Consider the following 9,541-nt stretch of genomic DNA (forward strand, 5'->3'; position numbering starts at 1 on the left):
AACCGTTAAAGATTATGACAAATTTATTTTACAAAATTGTTCGGTACATCCTCAGTAATTTTTGGCGTATTTGGATCGAAGCGATTCGAAGAAATTTTATAGGAGTTATCTATCTTTTCGGAATAAATTTGTCGGTATGTTTTTTTAACTCATAAACCGTTAACCGTATAACCCTGGAATGTTTTTATTTGAGTCCCCTGATTCCTAACTTAGAAAATTAGGTCAAGGTCAAAGGTCAAGGTCATATTTTAGATTTTCATATGTCTTTGATTTCCCTATAACTCTTGAACGGTTATAGATACAAAAAAATTAAGCAGTGAAAAATGCTTGGTACTTCAAGGGGCAACTTTTTTTACATTATGACTATATTGATTTTACCATCATGTAAGGGACATAACTCCCATCGATGGTTTTTAAAAGGCCATTTTTAGGCAAAACTCTTAAACAAAAGGTCCTTGACCGATAGGGTCTTTTGCAATGACCTTGTGGAGCAATGACCTTGACGAAGGTTACAAGGTCAAAGGTCAAGGTCATCAAATTATGTGGTTTTGGCACTATTTAAACAGTTTTATGTGTGTTTGAATTTCAACCAACCAACCAACATACCAACCAACCAACCAACCAACCAATCAATCAATCAATCAATCAATCAATCAATCAATCAATCAATCAATCATGATCATGATCAATCAACCAATAATGATCATGATCAATCAATCAATCATGTTTCCGTCTCATGTGTTTCTTATAGGGTTCAACCAACCAACCAACCAACCAACCAACCAATCAACCAATCAATCAATCAATCAATCATGATCATGATCAACCAATCATGTTTCCGTCTCATGTGTTTAATATAGGGTCCAAGATCTTCTTTGTGTCTTTTTCCGTGTTTCAATTGACCCTATCCAATGTGTTTAACCAACCAACCAACCAACCAACTAATCAATCAATCAATCAATCAATCAATCAATCATGATCATGATCAATCAATCATGTTTCCGTCTCATGTGTTTAATATAGGGTCCAAGATCTTCTTTGTTTCTTTTTCCGTGTTTCAATTGACCCTATCCAACGTGTTTAACCAACCAACCAACCAACCAACCAACCAACTAATCAATTAATCAATCAATCAATCAATCAACCAATCAATCAATCATGATCATGATCAATCAATCATGTTTCCGTCTTATGTGTTTAATATAGGGTCCAAGATCTTCTTTGTTTCTTTTTCCGTGTTTCAATTGACCCTATCCAACGTGTTTAACCAACCAACCAACCAACTAATCAATTAATCAATCAATCAACTAATCAATCAATCATGATCATGATCAATCAATCATGTTTCCGTCTCATGTGTTTAATATAGGGTCCAAGATCTTCTTTGTTTCTTTTTCCGTGTTTCAATTGACCCTATCCAACGTGTTTAACCAACCAACCAATCAACCAACCAACCAACCAACCAACTAACCAACTTATCAATCAATCAATCAATCAATCAATCAATCAATCAATCAATCTGTATGACTGTTTAATCATGACAGTTTATTGAAGGAACAAACTCTCAATTATTCAAGAAAAATTGAAATTTAATATTGTTCTTACGTCACTTCTGAAAAAAAAATCCACATGTTCTCTGAAACTACAAGTACAATCGACCTCAAAATTTGCAGTCAGCAGGGCATACATGTACTAAACGTTTATAAAAAAACTTGGTGCAGATATCTCTCAAAGCTTTTCCTAGAGAAAAGAAATGGCAATGCCGTAAAAATAGCTTGCTAGGTCCGTAAATCTCAGTAAAAACCTACAATAAAATGTCCGCTCCGAGTTTGAAATACTAATCTGTGTTACAAACAGGTGCTGAAAAATGTACATTATCAGAAAATAATCAATAAATGTGTTTTAAAGTTACACCGGATCAATTAAATCCAAAACATGCACTACTTGTGAACTGTCATCAAAATGTCAATTTCCTACAATGACAAAAGAAATTACATTGTGTACATTCCATCTCTATAGATGTTGTCTGTTTAACGTCCCCACCTAAAAAGAAATAAAAAGACTATCTTTTCGTTATTATAAACCCGTGTCACGTGATGTGGCGCGCGCGCTGTACCTAAAATAAAAGAAAAACTTTCCAAACTAAACATGAAACTTCTCCGGTAACAATAATATAGACCCCATACAGAAACAAACAAACAAACAAACAAACAAACACCCCCCAATTCAATTAATTGTACAGGGGGAAAGACCCCCTACAATTGCTTTTTTAAAGCAATTGATTTATATTATTGTTCTTACATCTCTTCTGAAAAAAAAAATCCACATCCTTGTTATCAGTTGAACTCGGACACTACAAGTCCAATCGACCCCAAAATTTGCAGTCAGCAGGGCATACATGTACTTAAGGTTCATAAAACAACGTGGTGCAGATATCTCTCAAGACTTTTCCTAGAGAAAAAAAATTGCAATGCCGTATAAATTGCTTGCTAGGTCCGTAAATCTCAGTGAAATGCTACAATAAAATGTCCGCTCCTAGATTAAAATACTAATCTGTGTTACAAACTGGTGCTGAAAAATGTACATTTTAAGAAAATAATCGTTAAATGTGTATTAAAGTTCCACCGGTTCAATTAAATCCAAAACATGCACTGCTGGTGAACTGTGATCAAAATGTCAATTTCCTACAATGACAAAAGAAATTACATTGTGTACATTCCGTCTCTATACATGTTGTCTGTTCAACATCCCGACCTAAAGAGAAATAAAAAGACCAAGTTTTCGTTATTATAAACCCAAGTCACGTGGTGTCTCCTCAATCTGGCGCGCGCGCTGGACCTAAAATAAAATAAAAACTTTCCAAACTAAACATGAAACTTCCCCGGAATAATATAGACCCCTTACAGAAACAAACAAACAAACAAACAAACAAACAAACAAACAAACAAACACACACACACACACACACACACACACACACACACAATCATGTTTCAAAGGGGGGAAAGACCGTTTACAATTGCTTTTTAAAAGCAATTGATTTATATTGTAAAACGGCAATTTGAACCATTCTGTTCCGTTTAAATAAAAAAAAAAAAAAAAAAAATCCCTGGGACCCCCTTTTGGCCCCCCCTTTTTTTTTACCTTCCACTTACAAATGAATGTAGCTTGTGTGCTATATATCCCATCAACAGATAAGAACGACAACTCCAGTTTTTTCCCTATTATTAGGTCTTTCCACTTTTCCGTGGAAAGACCTATTGGTTTTCTTCTGATTATTAGGTCTTTCCACTTTTCCGTGGAAAGACCTATTGGTTTTCTTCTGATTATTATTTTTTTTTTTTTTTTTTCTTCCGCCTAATTTTTTTCCTTCGCTGTTTTTTTGTTTCGCAAGATGTCGATTTGATATTTGGAATATGATATCGAACAGTTTATACGCTTTTGAAACCAACTCTGCTTAACCAAATACTTTCCCATATAAGAGTTATCTCCCTGAACACTGTTTTTCTTGTTATCGCCAAGGCTTCGCAACCGTATAAGAAACCGACAAATTTATTTTTTCAAATTGCTCGTTATATCCTAAGGATGTTCTGTTTTATTTTGACCGAAGCCGTATCGAGATTCCATATGAGAGTTATTTCCCCTTTTGTATTTGAAATTTTGAAATGTATTTTAAACTGGAAAACCATAAGTGATAGAGACCTAGGGTCTTTTGATTTGAGATCCTTGGTCCAAAAAAATGAAAATTAGGTCATGGTCAAAGGTCAAGGTCATATTCTAAATTTTGATTTTGGCTTATTTTCACTCATTTTCATTAACCTTATAAGATATCGACAAATTATTTTTACTAAATTGTTAGTTGCGACGTCGTAACTTAATAATTTTGGTTGAAAGGGTGCGTAGTCAATAAATGGGAGTTTTAGCCCCTATCATATCTAAAATTATGCGTAAAGTGATATAACTTATTAACCATACATATTAGAGACCTAGGGTCTTTTGATTTGAGATCCTCTGTTTGTGACCTTGAAATTGAGGTCAAGGTCATAGGTAAATTTGACGTTCTAGATTATGACCTTTGCTTAAAATTCATATCTTTACATCATATAGCCATAGGAACTGACATTTTAGACTGATTTTTAATATTCTAATATCAAAATAGATATTTACTGGTGGAAAGACCTTCAATTGTTCTCTGAACAATTGGTTTTTAATTATTTTTTTTTCTTCCGCCTAATTTTTTTTCCTTCGCTGTTTTCTTGTTTCGCAAGATGTCGCTTAGATAAATGAAATATGATATCGAACAGTTTATGCGCTTTTGAAACTGACCCTGCTAAACGGAATACTTTCTCATATAAGAGTTATCTCCCCGAACACTGTTTTTCTTGTTATCGCTTAATCTTCGCAACCGTATAAGAAACTGACAAATTTATTTTACCAAATTGCTCGTTATATCCTCAGGATGATTTGATTCATTTTGACCGAAGCTATCCGGAGACTCCATATGAGAGTTATTTCCCCTTTTATATTTGATATAAGTGATATGCATTTTTAACTGGAAAACCATAAGTGGTAGAGGCCTAGGGTCTTTTGATATGAGGTCTTTGGTCCAAAAAAATGAAAATAAGGTCAAGGTCAAAGGTCAAGGTCATGATTATATTTTTGATTTTGGCTTGTTATCTCTTATTTTCAGAAATCCTACAAGATATCGACAAAATATTTTCACACAATTGTTAGTTACGACATGTCGTAACACATAAATTATAGTCGAAAGGGTACGTAAACATTTGACGCCAGTTTTCCCCCTTTTTATATCTAATATCATACGTATGGTAATATAACTCATTAACAATATAAAGTAGAGGACTAGAGTCTTTTGATTTGAGGTCCTTGGTTTATAACCTTGAAATTGAGCTCAAGGTCATATTCTAATTAAACATTCTAGATTTTGACCTTTGCTTTTACCTCATATGTACACATGATAAAGCCATGGGACTTTTTGCATTAAGTTGTAAGCAATGTGACCTTAAAAAACACAACCGGAAGTGACCTTTTGTTAACCGGAAGTAGCTATTTTTTGTACTAAATCAATGTAAAAGTATATGGAACCATATATTTTTGGAATCAGTGTCAAGTAAACTATCAAACAATACCGGAAGTAAACTTTTTAAACCGGAAGTAAAAGATTATCTCCCTTTTCTATATATTTTTTTATAGAATCCATATATTTTTTGAATAAGCGTTCAATAAGCTGTCATTGTTGACGGGCAAGATAAAACAAATATGTTGCTAAATTTTGTTTGATGACATCATGATGTCACACATAACAACCATGGAGGAAGCGCCTTAGCAGACGAAAAGAAGTTTGCAAGTTTATAGAATATACACTCAGTCAATACGATATATGTGGACCAGTTAAAGTATATTGACACTCGGACTTCGTCCTTGGTCAATATAACCTGAAATGGTCCCTATATCATGCGCTGACCTCGTCTAAAGTCCATGATATATAAATGTAAATATCAATCTTGCATGTGGCGTGACAAATTCAAACGAGACTTAAAATAGATATATTCAATCATCTATACCGCACACATGTGACCTATGATGCATTCATGACCTGGCACCCGCAATCCCAACATGAATTGTGATAAACTTTTAAAATATATGACATAACATATCAGGTTAAAAATATACCTTAGCTATTTTTTACATTATCCTGACAGATTTTATAGTGGTTGATGAAAAAACTCATCCAAGGTCTTTTGTGTAAAAACATTCCTCATTTTATCATTTTAAAATAAAGATCAGATTACGACAGGTTTTTTCCCTTACGTTTTCATAATAAATGTGATCGAGATCTTTTACGAAAAGTATGATTGTATTCTAGTAAACAAACTTATAAACTACATGAATTAGTTAGCTTCTCTTTCAAGATCCAGAAACATAAATAACCTATCCTTATGAGTATACGATCCACCGAACGTATATTATTTAAATCAAAGGACTATTCTCCACTGTAAATTCATTGCAATGAAAAATTAGACGTACGCTGTCTTTGACAGTCGAATTGAAGTCAGTGTACCAAACATCGATGTTAAAATAAACAATATTGTGTTTTTCACCAATTACAATAATTTGATATCTAACTAGTATTTAATTATTGTTTAACCCAATCAATACCAATATTTAACATTGATATGTATTATTTCGGAATTTTTTTCTCTGGTGTACAGTACATATATCACAGTATCGGAATTCCTATCAGTAAGGCTACAAAGGTTAACTGTAGGTAAAGTATCGTACATCGATAAAGAAGAGACGAATCACGATAACTATCAAAATTGAAACAAAAAACGAATGAACGCACACACAACTGTACGGACATTTTATCTTCATCGTTTATTTTTATCTTGTCATTGAGAGACAAAATCAAAATATTCTCCAAACTAACATTTGTCATTCAAAGATTATTCTTATCAGGTGGTAAATGACTGCTGGTTATATCTTGATTTCCTATGTATTTTCATTACGTTCCAACTTTAATGCAGCAGACATAGGTTCCACACACGAATGGAAAACAACTGTGCCTTCGTACATGCTTTGTATGTCAAAAATGGTTTGTCCGATGTTATAAGTAATATATCAACTATATCTGATATAATCGTTTTGACTGTGTTTAGTATATGTTGTCTCTTTATCATAAACTGTAATCACTATGTCATCTTCGTATTAAGACAACAACAGATGCCGACAAGCTTCAACACGGTTAAATATATTTGAAAGCTGATTTTATGTGTCACAGCACTAATCCAAAATTTCTATCTATTCAACTTTCTTCGCACATGTTTCTAAAAAAAATACTGTAAGCTTAATTTCAAAATATCAGGTAAATATTCAATTGTATATGTATCATCTTTCTAAATGACAGTGTTAATTATTGACAGATGCACTGGTATTAAAGAGATAATAGTAACTGCAATTACGATTATCCCAATATGGCGACGGCAGATATAGGTAAAATCTTTACAGTCAATTTACTTAAATGTAGCATGTTTTTGTCAATAGTTACTCAGCTGCAAGGTTTTTCTATACCATGACATCATATTTGAATCGTAACGGTGCACTGGAATTATCTAAGCGCTTTGAAAATTGCCGTTGAAAAATTCGGGATGATCATCGTAACTCTATGGAATTTTTCTTGTTTGATAATCGTAATTTCTTTATCGGATAATAGTAACTGAAAAATTAAATGTGTCTTTCAGATTTCAATGGTATTGTTTGTATTAAAATGCAAATGTACAGTTAATTGATGACATTAACGGAAAATTAAAAAATGAAGAAACTTACAGGTTAATATTTAAGACAAATTTACTTAATATATATTTCTCGATTTATTGGCATTTTTTTTTTACAAAACCGTGATTTCTTGTCACAGCCACTTTAAAACAATTGTTTCTCATCTTCACATGTATTTTTTTGTGCAGTCAGTAGATGGAATTAGATTTAAAAAAATTTAAGCAAAGAAACATACTATTTTTAGAGGGGGCTAATAAGCTATGGATTCCTGGCATTTCCCTAGACGCCCTTTTCAACATTTATGCTCAATGTTTGCAAGAGATATAAACATAAGGGTCTTACAAAAGAAATTATGTTTTAATAACGGCACTTTAATTGTTGACAAAAAAGAGCACATTAAATGGACCAGAGTGATACCGTATTTTTGTTAATGTCCACTTTGAAACGGTTCAAATCTCCTTCAGTATCTGGTTTTAAAACTATGAAACGAAATCAGTGTACAGCTTGATACGTGTTTTGATGAATATAATCATTCTTGTTACTATTGCAATATGGAGATTGTAAACATGTAAATATGTCCACTACAAAACGGTCACCTACAAAATAAGTATTGGAGATTTTTTATTTTTTCAATTCTATTCGTGCAAAACAAAAAGCAGGGGTTAGTTTCATGTAATTTTCAGTATGTTATCAACATAGTATAGGGTTGATGTCAACTACGAAACTTTTTGTCCAATTTTCCATGTATCTATAAATTGTACATGTGTGTTGCTTCACAAATTAACGACAAAAATGTCATAACACTTTGGGATATTTGGATGATATATTGGCTGTCAATAATATTGTATTCAATGTGTGCACTTAAGAAATATATCTTACAGAACTGACTTTAAAGATAATACTAATAATGAAAACGGCACTTTCCTAGATCTTGATATCTATATCTCTAACGGGAAGCTAAATACCAATATTTGTGATTATAGAGATAATTTTTCATTTCCTATTATTAATTATCCATTTTTTTATTGCAACGTTTCTGTGTCACTCTCTTATGTTGTTTGTATATCTAAACGTGTTCGATTAGCTCATGTATGTTACAACGTTTAACGAAACATTATTACACCATGGCTTTCGATAACACAAACTAATGAACACATCTGCTAAATGTTATCATCAGTACAAGGGCATCAATATCTTAAATGGTACATCATATCATTTGAGAGTTACGACACAGACATTGCGTATACATGTCAAACATATCATTAACAAAGGCTTCAATATGTACTGTACGGTCTTCAACACTGAACAAAGCCCATACCACATAGTCAGCTATACAAGTCCCCGAAATTGCAAATGTAAAACAATTCAAATATGAAAACTAGCGGCCTAATTTGTGTACAGAAAATAGACGAAAAACAAATACATGCTACAGCAACAAACGACAACTACTGAATTACTTGCTCCTGGGACTGAGGACAGGCACTGTTTCAGAGGTTCGTTCTCATTAGTTAGTTTTTGTGCAAAAACTCTACCCTTATAGTCTAGTCTGATCAATGTGAATATAAGCATACGTACCGTATTACAAAAATACTTAATGTCAGTCTTATTCAGATATATTAATTTCAATTATCACCGAAATACGGGATAACGAAAAAAGGCTATCACCAACATATCCACAAATAAATTAGGCCGTTAGTTTTCTCCTTTTAATTGTTTTGCATTGTCATTTTAGGGCCTTTTATAGCTGACTTTGCGGTATGGGCTTTGCTCATTGTTGAAAGCCGTACGGTGACTTATAGTGGCTAATTTCTGTGTCATTTTGGTCACTTGTGGACAGTTGTCTCATTGGCAATCATACCACATCTTTTTTTATATATTTAGTACAATAATGTCCTTTTCATGAAAGAGATTGTACTATTAGTGGTACGTATAAACTAATCATTGGAGCCATGGTTGGCTATCAACATAACATTTAAAAGAAATCGATCCATTTTTTTAAGTTTGTATGTTTGTTCTCATTCACTTGATGTGAATTGTTTACTATTTAGCGTTGTATATATAGGTATATGTATCGTTGATCCATAGCTATACCTGGTCAGCAACCTTTGTATCAGAGCATATATAAGAGTTTTAAATATACATTTGGAAATATGATGTTAGTAACAATTTGTTAAGCATTTTTATTTTTTTTGCTGATATTTTATTGTTGTAAATAAGTTTTCTAGTGCAAGGACTTTGATGTAAA

Source organism: Mytilus galloprovincialis, chromosome 11 (assembly GCF_965363235.1).
Source record: "Mytilus galloprovincialis chromosome 11, xbMytGall1.hap1.1, whole genome shotgun sequence".
Classification (NCBI taxonomy): Eukaryota; Metazoa; Mollusca; class Bivalvia; order Mytilida; family Mytilidae; genus Mytilus; species Mytilus galloprovincialis.